The 14,300-nt window shown below is 35.8% G+C and overlaps 1 pseudogene; it reads right to left on the minus strand.

Annotated features, from left to right (window-relative positions):
* Nucleotides 1–483: 483 nt before the first annotated feature.
* LOC110781642 (uncharacterized) lies at nucleotides 484–8,978 on the minus strand (annotated as a pseudogene).
* Between the last annotated feature and the right edge of the window lie 5,322 nt (nucleotides 8,979–14,300).

Below are 14,300 nucleotides of genomic sequence, written 5' to 3' on the forward strand. Positions count from 1 at the left end.
CTGTTGCAGCGTACATCGTATGCTGCAACTGGGGGGCCTGCAACAAGTCTGAACTTGTTGCAGCGTACAATGTTCGCTGCAAAAAGTGATTTGTTGCAGCGGGCTTTTAGATGTACGCTGCAACAAGTGCCAAAAATTTGGCAAAATTTTGGACTTGTTGCAGCGTACATATATATGTACGCTGCAAAAGACTCAACTTTTTGCAGCGTACATTTATTTGTACGCTGCAACAAGTCTGAATTACTCAATTTTTTGCAGCGTACATTTATTTGTACGCTGCAACAAGTCTGAATTTTTGCGAAATTTTTTTCCCTTGTTGCAGCGTACAACATATATGTACGCTGCAAAAAAGCACTTTTGGGGGGAAAATTCTAATTTTGTTTAGGGATACGTAGAGTGCCTTGCACCAAATATAGAAACCTGTCAAAACAATAATAGAATAACGCAACCTGTATAACAAATATAAAAACAACAACTGGAGTTTTGTATACTATATATCCCAAAACCAAAGTGCACATATTACATTTAAATATATGTTCCAATTTCAACATAAACATACATTTTAATATAAAATTTATTCTATAACAACTAAACCAACTCGATCAAGCGCGCTAAAGCCAATAATAAATACTTGTTGGTAAAAAACTTAGCCCATTGCTCACGAACCACATCAAATTCCTCGCATAAGGCGCAATCCTCGGAGTGTAGACCTTTACAAAAACAGAAATTTAAATTAAACATTAGATTAAATACAAATTAAATATCACATTTTAACATTCAAGAAACTAATGACAATGTCCTAATAGTCTAAAATGAGTCCTTAGGTTCTTTAGTTCAAAGTTAGGAGCGAAAATGTCATTTTAGCCTAAATATGACCTATAACGACCCAATGAGCCTATAGGTGCATAAATAGATTGGAACGAGTCTTAGATCGTTAAAATTATGCATATTAAACATGTAATAAGTTTTAAATGAGTCCTTAGGTTCTTTATTTTAAAGTTGGGAGCGAAAATGCCTTATTTTAGCCTAGATATGACCTATAACGATCAAACAAGCATTAAATGGGTATAAGTAGATTAGAATAAGTCCTAGAAACTCAAAACTAAGCTTATTAATCATATAATAATTTAAAAATGAGTCCTTAGGTTCTTAAGTTCAAAGTTGGGAGCGAAAATGTCATTTTAGCCTAAATATGACCTAAAACGACACAATGAGCCTTAAATATGCATAAATGGATTGGAACTTGTCGTATAAAGTTAAAATTATGCATATTAAACATGTATTAAGTTTAAAATGCGTGCTTAGGTTCTTTATTTTAAAGTTAGGAGCGAAAATGCCTCATTTTAGCCTAAATATGACCTATAACTATCAAACAAGCATTAAATGTGCATAAACAGATTAGAATAAGTCTTAGAAACTTAAACTAAGCATATTTATCATATAATAAGTTTAAAATGAGTCATTAGGTTCTTAAGTTCAAAGTTGGGAGCGAAAATGTCATTTTAGCCTAAATATGACCTATAACGACACAATGAGCCTTAAATGTGCATAAATGGATTGGAATAAGTCCTAGAAAGTTAAAACTAGAATATAAAACATTTAGTAGGTTTAAAATGAGTCCTTAGGTTCTTTAGTTCATAGTTGGGAGCGAAAATGTCATTTTAGCCTAAATATGACCTACAACGACCTAATGAGCCTTAAAGGTGCATAAATAGATTGGAACGAGTCTTATAAAGTTAAAATTATGCATATTAAACATGTATTAAGTTTAAAATGAGTGCTTAGGTTCTTTATTTTAAAGTTAGGAGCGAAAATGCCTCATTTTAGCCTAAATATGACCTATAACTATCAAACAAGCATTAAATGGGTATAAGTAGATTAGAATAAGTCTTAGAAACTTAAAACTAAGCATATTTATCATATAATAAGTTTAAAATGAGTCATTAGGTTCTTAAGTTCAAAGTTGGGAGCGAAAATGTCATTTTAGCCTAAATATGACCTATAACGACACAATGAGCCTTAAATGTGCATAAATGGATTGGAATGAGTCCTAGAAAGTTAAAAATAAGCATATAAAACATTTAGTAAGTTTAAAATGAGTCCTTAGGTTCTTTGGTTCATAGTTGGGAGCGAAAATGTCATTTTAGCCTAAATATGACCTATAACGACACAATGAGCCTTAAATGTGCATAAATGGATTGGAATGAGTCCTAGAAAGTTAAAAATAAGCATATAAAACATTTAGTAAGTTTAAAATGAGTCCTTAGGTTCTTTGGTTCATAGTTGGGAGCGAAAATGTCATTTTAGCCTAAATATGTCCTATAACGACCAAACAAGCCTTAAATGTGTATAAGTAGTTAGATTAAGTCTTAGAAACTTAAAACTAAGCATATTAATCATGTAATATGTTTAAAATAAGTCCTTAGGTTCTTTATTTTAAAGTTGGGATCGAAAATGCCTTATTTTATCCTAAATATGACCTATAACGATAAAACAAGCATTAAATGTGCATAAATAGATTATAATAAGTCTTAGAAACTTAAAACTAAGCATATTTATCATATAATAAGTTTAAAATGAGTCATTAGGTTCTTAAGTTCAAAGTTGGGAGCGAAAATGTCATTTTAGCCTAAATATGACCTATAACGACACAATGAGCCTTAAATGTGCATAAATGGATTGGAATGAGTCCTAGAAAGTTAAAAATAATCATATGAATCATGTAATAAGTTTGAAATTAGTTTTTAAGTTCGTTAGATCAAAGTTGGGAGCGAAAATGTCATTTTAGCCTAAATATGACCTATAACGGCCAAAGAAGTCATGAATGTGCATAAATAGATTGGATTAAGTCTTGTAAAGTTAAAACTAATCATATAAAACATTTAATATGTTTAAAATGAGTCCTAAGGTTCTTTATTTCATATTTGGGAGCAAAAAAGCCTCATTTTAGCCTAATATGACCTATAACGACCAAACAAGCCTTAAATTTGCATAAGTAGATTGGAATGAGTGTTAGAAAGTTAAAACTATTCATATTAAACATGTAATAAGTATAAAATGAGTCTTTAGGTTCTTTAGTTCAAAGTTGGGAGGGAAAATGCTTCATTTTAGCCTTAATATGACCTATAACGACCCAATAAGCCTTAAATGTGAATAAATAGATTGAAATGAGTATAAAGATGTCCAGTTTGTCGTTCCTGCAGTACCCAAAAGTAAACAAAATCACAAGTGTATCAGAAATGTATATCCAGTATCCAGCTTTCAAATGATACACTCAACAACAGCCAAAGGTGAAAGATTAGAACATTATTAAGTAGTTTTCGACAAGCAGAATCCAAATTTATTTCTAGGATACACGCATATAGAGATAATATGAATTACCAATATGAAAATTGTTAAATGAGAATAGGAGTGATTCTCTTTCTTTAATTTCTGAACAGCAATTAAATGTTGCACATGGATATACCAAAGTGATAATCTGCTGATTAGTATAACAAAAACTACTTACACATTCACAGATGCAATGAGATCATCATTAGTAAAGCTCAGCCCAGCATTGCATTTGGTGAAGTTTCCAGAAGTAGTGTCAAATGAGAGGTCAGTACCCAAAGCAAGAGTACTGTTTCCAAAAACACCAGAAAAGTTGACAATGGGGTTTGCTGTCAAACCAAGGCTTGTGCTGATGCCAGCATACTCATGCAAATACTGAAGCTCAACCTGTTAACATAATTTATACTCCACAAATTAGAACCATTATCCCGTAGTATCTTGAACCATGCCTCTTTAGGTAAGAAAATACTAGAAAGATAATTGTATGGTACCTTGCCAGATCTCTGATCAGGAACACAGAAACTAAAAATAGCCTTCAAGCCAGGGGCAGGTTCATCAACGTAATGGTGGTGAAAAGCTAGGAGCGGAAGACGGAAACAGCAAAGAAGTTGGAATCAGATTACAATAGATTCCAATTATGTAAAACAAGATGTTCATAGAAAGCAATGCTATCTGTCACCAAATTTTACACAATTACCAATTATAAAAACCTATAAACCAATGAAACCGTAATGTATCATAGAATCAATTCGTAGTAATACAAATAAACAAACTCACATTGGAGTTGGTATCAACTTTCACATCGGTGGTAATATTCTTGTTTGTCAACTTAGTGCTGACATCAGCCAAAAACAACTCGCCCTTCTTTGTCCCAGTAGAAGTGATAGCCTGCAAGAAAACAAGTTTACATTAACTTTAGAAAATTAAACATGCCATACATGTCTGATTGACTTATTCTCTACATATAAATTAAGAAGTCAACAACAACCTTTAATGCAAACATACATCTTAACTTAATTTCTTTAATCGTGACTCACAACCCTAAATCTCCAGGACACAATGCAGTTCCTAATCAAATTACATTGTTATCTCGACTAAACCCACGGAATACAGGGTATTAATTATTTCAGGCTCGATTGTGTTACAAAAATAATTGTCAGCACATCAACCAGGGTACTCATAATTGGATATCCCATAATAACCAAAGTAGAAAATAACTGAGGAAGAAGAGGATTGAGGGAGACGAGTAATACCTGATTAAGCTTAGAATAGCAACAAGCAACATTGTAACTAGCCACTGAAGCTTCATTTGGAGTAGGCCTAGAACCTAGAACAGATTCAAACTTTTCTCGTGCTTCCTCGTATTTTCCGCTCCTTTGATGTTATAAAAAACAAGAAAATTAAAGAAGATGAAATAACATAATTAAACAGCTGAGTAACAGCAAACAGAAGAATGGATTGATAAATACTTGTAAAGTTGGAGGCCTTCCCGGAGGTCCTTTTCCCTACTTTCTTTAGTCTCCATCTTTCTCTGGTAATTTTGGCGCTGCAAAGAAATAAAAACTGTAATATAAGTTTACAGATGAATAGATGATATAGGTACTAAGTAGTGTGGTGAGAGGTTGGGTTGGCTTACTTGAATCTCTCTGACACGGTCACTGATAAAACCAGAATTCCTTTCAGCGCGAATAATATCCTTCTCAGACAACTCACCAGCATAATCAAGGTTTCCAAAGCGCTTCTGCATTTTCATGAAGAGAGGACCAATCCTCTGACGGATGGTATACATGGTTCTACCATACTCAGCAGCCGGCCAGATTTCTGTGCCAAACACTGCACTGGTTGCTATGACTTTATCCCCATAAACATCATTTGAACAAACCCTAAGAAACCCATAAATCATCGAACTCAAAACTATGTGATTTTGTCAATCATAAACCTAAAATTGAACCCTAATCTGAAAACGAAAATCAAAAACTAAAATTGAACCCTAATCTGAAAACGAAAATAAAAAACGAAAATAGAAATTGAACACACCATACAGAAACCACCGGAACCACGACGCCGAGCAACCACCGGAACCACGACGCGACGGGGAGATGCTGAACCCCCGGCCGACCAAGAATATATCTTTCAGTGACAGGCCGCGCGAGAATTGAACGGGATGGGGGAGATGAGGCGAGAACACCACACACCGGCGAAGACAGCGACGCAGGGCTGAGCAACGCTTGGGTTCGACGGCGACGCAGGGCTGAGTTCGACGGCGACGCAGGGCTGAGTTCGACGGCTTCTTGGATATTTGTTTAAGGGAAAAAGCTTGGAGCTAGAAGAGAAGGAACAACGTACGTTTGAGCCCGCTCGTTTGAGCGCGGTTTGTTGCAACCTAGGAAAGTAAAAAATTTTGAAACGCGGACTTGTTGCAGCGGGCAATAACATGTACGCTGCAATAAAGTCGGGTTGTTGCTGCGGGCTTTTATTTTGTACGCTGCAACAAACACATTTGCTGCGAACAACTAAAATGTACGCTGCGATAACCCTTTAAAGGGTTTGACCCGCGTTGACCGACTGGTTGTTGAAGCGTATTTATACATGTACGCTGCAACAAGGGGGCTGCAACAGGGGTTTTTTCTACTAGTGGAAGCACTGGCTTCCCCTGTTATGGAGCATTGACTCCCCCTGTTATGAAGCACTGGCTTCCCCTGTTCGTAGGAGACATCCTACCATGTTTTCCTGTAAAGTCCTGACGACCAGAATAATATTGTTAAAAGGAAAAACGTTAATGAAATGATGATATTCCTGAAATAATGTTCCTGAAATTCCTGAAATGATATTATTGAAAATGATGTTTCAAGATGATGCTTTTGAAATGATGATTTATTAAATGTTTTACTATATTCTATTCTCCCTGTTTATTAAATAAAATGAATTGAAATGATGTTACGATGCTAGGGTAACTCGTTACTGAGTCTTCGGCTCACCGTTTTGTTTTCCGTTTTAGGTACTGCTGGGGACCACGGAAACGAGTAGTGGCGAGGATTTCACTATTACCAAGTTCACCTAAGTTAATGTGTAACACCCCGACTTCTAAACACCATTAATTAGGTTAATTATCTTTAATTAGCAGCGGAAACCCTAATTTAGTCGGAGCGTCACATGCCTATTTCCCTCGTGGGAAATACAAGGCGACATAACCTTTTTAAATTACTAAATAAACTTTAATAATAAATACTTTTAACATCTGATTAAACATTAATATTAAAATCTAACTCAAATCATGAAATCAATCTTAGACTTTAAATAATACATCCCTTTATTGCTAATGACATCGTTATCTTTACTAAACATCGATCGTGAATTTGGTGGTTGCATCCTCACTCTAAGGCATCCCATGATCTTCTTCGTACCTAAAACAAAAGCAATATCGTGAGCCGAGGCCCAGTAACATACTACCCTAACAGCGTAACCTCATTTCAATTCATTTTATTTACTTTGCAATCAGGGAGAATAGAACATAGTAAAACATTTTCATAAATGAAATAAAACATCATTTATAACTTGAAACTTTGATAGTTCCCATTATCTTTCTTAAAACCTTCTTTTTTTCTTGGTAACTGACAAGTTAGCCTTGCGGGACGTCTCCCACCTTGCGATAGTCCTCAAGGAGCACTCTCCCTTGTTGGACATACGCCCGTACCTAAATAGTTTCTCTTTTAGCTTGCGGTAACCCTCAAGGAGCACTCTCCCTTGTTGGGTGTCCCGCGGTACGGCGGTACGTGCACGACCTAGAAATAGTAACCCCACTAACTGCCAGAACCTGTTACACTTTTATTTATCATGTTTCGTATCTTATTAATAACTCGTAAACATCATCTTATAAAATCATTCATAAACATATTTAAATATCATCATTCATAAAACACACTTCATAAATACATTTCATATCCCACAATCCAATAAAAACACATCATTATAAACATATTTCATAATCACATAAACACATTTTATAAGGGGATTGTGGGTGTTAGCAATAGATGTTACCTCAACCGTAGTTTATACTTCCTGTTCGATGGATCGTTCTTCCTGAACTCCGAGTCCAATTTCTTTCAAAATATTAAATAATTGAATTAGTTACTAATATGGTAATAATTTAACTTAGAAATTTCGATTTATTATAAATAACGAATTTTCAAAAGAAAAGTTAGAAATATATAAATTCATAGTTTTAATGAAAATATAATTAAACACCAATTTTAGTAATAAATATAATTTCATAAATCGGTTTTCAGGAAATATATTACTTGAATTTCATAAATTAACGAAAACCTTATTTAAATCAGATTTCATAAAAATTAATATTATTTTAAGTAACCATTTTATTTCATAAAACACTAAGATTTAGTAAATGGACCAAGGTGTCAAAAACTTACTTTGGGAAAATTGGGCTAAGTGTTTTGGGCTTGGCTTGAGAAATAAATAAAACAAAGTTCCTAAATGGAACTTGTCTTCTTTTTCTGGGAAAGGAAACACGGGAGCAGGGGAGGGGAGGGCTCGAAGGAGGAGCAGAGGAGGAAGAAGGGAGACAGGGGTGGCGGCTGGGCGGCGCACTGCGGAACCACGGCTGAGAGGCGACAGCGGGGGTGGTGGTTTCGCGGCGGCGGAGCTGCAAGGAAAAGGAAAGGGGTGTTCGAACGAAACAGAGAAAAAGCACGGGAGGGGTGTTTCTTGGTCGAACCCGGGGCGGCGCAGCGGCCTATCGCCGGGGATTGAGGTGGTTATAAAAGGTGGTGCGGTGGCCTGGGGGGGGGGTGCAGCAGCGACGAAGAAAGAGGGAGACAGAGGTGTGCGAAACAGAGAGGAAACAGGGGAAGTGGTGGTGGTGACTTGGGGCGGTCGACGCGGTGGCTGGTGGTTCGTGGGTTGGTGATTGGTGACGAACGGAGTGGTGGTTGAAGGTGGTGGGTAGTGGTTCGAACAGGAAGGGAGCAAAGGAACAAAATTTCAGATTTTGTTAATTTGATTTTTGCATTGAAATAATTCTGAAATTGATTCAATTTGTAATTAGGTGGATTTCTAGAAGAATAAAAGTTCTTGGGCTCCAAGGAAATGAATGTAGACTGGAATAAGGGAAGAGAGGAAGGAAATAATGGCTTCCTTCTTCCATGTACGTGGAAGGCAAGGGAGGAAGAAGCAAATTGAAAATTTTGTCCTTTAGGGGCATTTTAGTAATTTCAAGTAGTTAGGCCAAATTTCTGAATTTTAATTGCTATTTTAGGAAATTACTAAATATATAAATGTTTAATTAAAACAAAGTCTCGTAAAATATATCGTTAACGAAAAATAAATAAATTTTCGTTTATAAATTTATCACTTAAAATAAATCGTAATAACGTTTAAAATAACGAAAATTTTAAATTATTTCTAATAATTGAAACGAAATTACGTTAATAAAATATTATTAATTTTTAATAAACGAGTTTAAAAGTTTCGGGGTATTACATTCCTACCCCTTTAGAAAAAGTTTCGTCCTCGGAACTTGAATTGATCGTTGAAAGTTGAAAATATTTGAATAAAAGTACGATATTTTATTTAAAACCAAGATCTCACAATTTCATTCCAATTCCGACATTGTCTAGCCTACATTCCGCCATCTTCTTTAATGACTCCGCTTCAACTCAAGACCTAGAATCGAAGAGTAAAGAATACAAAAGGGGCAAAATTATATATCGACCCTTAATCGTCATTAAGGTCAATTACATTCTGCCAGCATCTTTCGTACCTCCACTTTACTTCATAAAATAGGATCGAGGAGCAAAGAACATAAAAGGGGCAAACTTGTTAGCTTAGACTAGGCTCCCATTTTACTTTGTGATATCTTGTTTGAAAATATTTTTCTTACCAAAAATAGTAATATTTAATGCAAAATTTATGACTTTGAAAATGAGAATAAATATTTATCTAACAATTGCAATACTCAAATAATTCGTAAAAGTCATTTATTATAACAATCTCATACTCTGAGCTCAGGAGAACCTCCATCGAAGACGACTTTCATACGTAACGATTAGTTATTACCAATACAATCATGTCAGCATAAACATAATTCATAAAGCATATCTTAAACACATAATTCTTTAATTGAAAATTTCATACATAAGCATAACATTCATATAACTAATGATGGTAATACATCTTAGTTTGATACTTGATTAACGCATATTACTTTCAAAATTTCCATCATTTAGTTTAGACTATTTCTTCTAGATGTTCGATCACGCGTTTTCAAAAGATCATTCATTCTTTACTCCATAGTAGCGAAGTCGTCATTGTCATTTGCGTCATCGTCTTTTCCTTGCATTAAAAACACTCTTCCATTCGAAGTTGCTCCACGTGGGGGATTACGGTTGAAATTTGTAGTGCCACCATTTCCTTTGTTTTCATCGTTTCTCCTATCACCTTGCTCTCGATGTATTTGAGGACAATCTCTGATTTGGTGATCTTTGCTACCACATTTGAAGCAATCTCGCGTACCAATTCGACATTCTTTCTCAGTATGGTTCCATCTTCCACACTTGGCGCATCCACGATTCTTGTTGAAGCTTTGGTTTCCGTTATTCCCTCCTTGATAGCTGACATTGACATTTTGTTTCTTATTGTTCGGTTGATTTTCTTCGAAGCTCCCTTTTCGTTTTCCATATGTTTCTTCTCGAAGCTTGATAATTCTTTCGACGTTAATTGCTCGATCGTACAACTCTTGGAAAGTGGAAATTCTAGAACTCGAAAGACGATCACGGATCTCAATGCTTAATCCTCCTTCAAATCGATTCATCCTTTGCCTATCAGTAGTCACCAGGTCAGGGGCAAATCGAGCAAGCTCATTGAATTTCACTGCATATTCCAGAACATTCTTCTTTCCTTGACTCAATTTGATAAATTCCGATTCCATTTGCAGTTGCAGAGAATAGGGATAAAATTGTTCCCGCATAGCTTCCGTCAGTTTTTCCCAACCAAAACCAGGCTCATTTTGGATTCCTTTAACACTTTTCCACCACAGGTTGGCTTGTCCTTTCAAGTAAAAGACAGCATAGTTGACCTTCCATTTCTCGGGGCATTGAGTTGCATCAAATAACTTCTCCATATCGCTAATCCATTCCTCAAATTCAGTAGGGTCTGGCTTGCCATCATAGGTAGGGGGTTTATGAGAAGCGAACTTCTTGAACATGTTGGAGCATTCTTCTTGCTCTGACCTTGGCTTTTGACGATTTCCTTGCAGAAGTTCCGACATTATCAATCTCATTAAATCCATTCGATTATCGCTTGTTTCTCCTGGAGTGTCCCTGAAAATGGGATCCTTGCGCAATTCTTCAATTCTTTCTTGCATTCCTCCCAGCGCTAATGCAGATTTGTGATTACCATTGCCATCGTTAACATCGTTATCGTTTCTAGTGCCGTCAATAGGAATATTTCCGCTTGAAGTCATCGCCGATCTGATCGCAAGGATACAACACTTCAGATAATCTTTTCTTCTTGAAATTAGACTAAGAAATTCTGCAAATCATAATAAAGAAACATTCCCGTTGCGTTCCCCGTCCTATCACTCACACTCATTTCATTTTAACTTAGCATGATTTTAACTTATTCTTTTTACTCATTCCTTAAAATTCTTGCTTAAAACCTAATAAATTTTATTTCGTGCAAAACCCGTAAAGTTTAGCACTTATGGTCGCAGAACCTTGGCTCTGATACCAAACTGTAACACCCCGACTTCTAAACACCATTAATTAGGTTAATTATCTTTAATTAGCAGCGGAAACCCTAATTTAGTCGGAGCGTCACATGCCTATTTCCCTCGTGGGAAATACAAGGCGACATAACCTTTTTAAATTACTAAATAAACTTTAATAATAAATACTTTTAACATCTGATTAAACATTAATATTAAAATCTAACTCAAATCATGAAATCAATCTTAGACTTTAAATAATACATCCCTTTATTGCTAATGACATCGTTATCTTTACTAAACATCGATCGTGAATTTGGTGGTTGCATCCTCACTCTAAGGCATCCCATGATCTTCTTCGTACCTAAAACAAAAGCAATATCGTGAGCCGAGGCCCAGTAACATACTACCCTAACAGCGTAACCTCATTTCAATTCATTTTATTTACTTTGCAATCAGGGAGAATAGAACATAGTAAAACATTTTCATAAATGAAATAAAACATCATTTATAACTTGAAACTTTGATAGTTCCCATTATCTTTCTTAAAACCTTCTTTTTTTCTTGGTAACTGACAAGTTAGCCTTGCGGGACGTCTCCCACCTTGCGATAGTCCTCAAGGAGCACTCTCCCTTGTTGGACATACGCCCGTACCTAAATAGTTTCTCTTTTAGCTTGCGGTAACCCTCAAGGAGCACTCTCCCTTGTTGGGTGTCCCGCGGTACGGCGGTACGTGCACGACCTAGAAATAGTAACCCCACTAACTGCCAGAACCTGTTACACTTTTATTTATCATGTTTCGTATCTTATTAATAACTCGTAAACATCATCTTATAAAATCATTCATAAACATATTTAAATATCATCATTCATAAAACACACTTCATAAATACATTTCATATCCCACAATCCAATAAAAACACATCATTATAAACATATTTCATAATCACATAAACACATTTTATAAGGGGATTGTGGGTGTTAGCAATAGATGTTACCTCAACCGTAGTTTATACTTCCTGTTCGATGGATCGTTCTTCCTGAACTCCGAGTCCAATTTCTTTCAAAATATTAAATAATTGAATTAGTTACTAATATGGTAATAATTTAACTTAGAAATTTCGATTTATTATAAATAACGAATTTTCAAAAGAAAAGTTAGAAATATATAAATTCATAGTTTTAATGAAAATATAATTAAACACCAATTTTAGTAATAAATATAATTTCATAAATCGGTTTTTAGGAAATATATTACTTGAATTTCATAAATTAACGAAAACCTTATTTAAATCAGATTTCATAAAAATTAATATTATTTTAAGTAACCATTTTATTTCATAAAACACTAAGATTTAGTAAATGGACCAAGGTGTCAAAAACTTACTTTGGGAAAATTGGGCTAAGTGTTTTGGGCTTGGCTTGAGAAATAAATAAAACAAAGTTCCTAAATGGAACTTGTCTTCTTTTTCTGGGAAAGGAAACACGGGAGCAGGGGAGGGGAGGGCTCGAAGGAGGAGCAGAGGAGGAAGAAGGGAGACAGGGGTGGCGGCTGGGCGGCGCACTGCGGAACCACGGCTGAGAGGCGACAGCGGGGGTGGTGGTTTCGCGGCGGCGGAGCTGCAAGGAAAAGGAAAGGGGTGTTCGAACGAAACAGAGAAAAAGCACGGGAGGGGTGTTTCTTGGTCGAACCCGGGGCGGCGCAGCGGCCTATCGCCGGGGATTGAGGTGGTTATAAAAGGTGGTGCGGTGGCCTGGGGGGGGGGGGTGCAGCAGCGACGAAGAAAGAGGGAGACAGAGGTGTGCGAAACAGAGAGGAAACAGGGGAAGTGGTGGTGGTGACTTGGGGCGGTCGACGCGGTGGCTGGTGGTTCGTGGGTTGGTGATTGGTGACGAACGGAGTGGTGGTTGAAGGTGGTGGGTAGTGGTTCGAACAGGAAGGGAGCAAAGGAACAAAATTTCAGATTTTGTTAATTTGATTTTTGCATTGAAATAATTCTGAAATTGATTCAATTTGTAATTAGGTGGATTTCTAGAAGAATAAAAGTTCTTGGGCTCCAAGGAAATGAATGTAGACTGGAATAAGGGAAGAGAGGAAGGAAATAATGGCTTCCTTCTTCCATGTACGTGGAAGGCAAGGGAGGAAGAAGCAAATTGAAAATTTTGTCCTTTAGGGGCATTTTAGTAATTTCAAGTAGTTAGGCCAAATTTCTGAATTTTAATTGCTATTTTAGGAAATTACTAAATATATAAATGTTTAATTAAAACAAAGTCTCGTAAAATATATCGTTAACGAAAAATAAATAAATTTTCGTTTATAAATTTATCACTTAAAATAAATCGTAATAACGTTTAAAATAACGAAATTTTTAAATTATTTCTAATAATTGAAACGAAATTACGTTAATAAAATATTATTAATTTTTAATAAACGAGTTTAAAAGTTTCGGGGTATTACATAATGTTAAGTTGTAACAAGTTTAAGTAAAGATTCTTGATTAAGTTACGTACTTTTATTAAGGAATTGAGAAGGATGATTATGTTAATTTTGGAGTTTAATAGCTTATGATTGTTAGTTGCCTTGTAATTCCCAAGAGGGAGTTACGGCAGGTAATGTCCCGACCGAATTAGGTTAATTCCGCTGCTAATTATGATTAAAAAATTGAATTAGAGGTCGGGGTGTTACAGTTTGGTATTCAGAGCCAAGGTTCTGGACCATAAGTGCTAAACCTTACGGGTTTTGCACGTAATAGAATTCAGTAGGCTTTAAGTAAAGAGTTTTAAGGAATAAGTTAAAAAGAATATGTTAAAATCATGTTAAGTTAAAATGAAATGAGTGTGAGCGTAGGAACGCACGGGATAAAAGGGATTCATTTCTCCTGTTATGTATGTTTTTCTGATTGAATATGTTATGCGAAATATCGATTATCGAACTTACCAACGATGCCACGAACGATGCTCACAACAAAGCGCAACATTCACGATGACGTCGCCCACAATGATGTTTTCCATGATGATTCCTGTGACGAACAATTTATAGAAGACCACGAGGAGATGATGAAACGATTAGGAACTGCAAGTACAATGTCAACTAATCGGTCAAATATTCTCGAAAAACGAAATCGAACGAAAATGCATCACTATTTGAGAAAATTTCACCCTGGAATCCACCAATCTATGACGGCAAGCCGATTCGATGGAATATGAAGAATGGACCAACAAAATGGATCAACTATTTGAGACTTTGCAA

This window comes from Spinacia oleracea, chromosome 3, assembly GCF_020520425.1.
Source record: "Spinacia oleracea cultivar Varoflay chromosome 3, BTI_SOV_V1, whole genome shotgun sequence".
Taxonomy (NCBI): domain Eukaryota; kingdom Viridiplantae; phylum Streptophyta; class Magnoliopsida; order Caryophyllales; family Amaranthaceae; genus Spinacia; species Spinacia oleracea.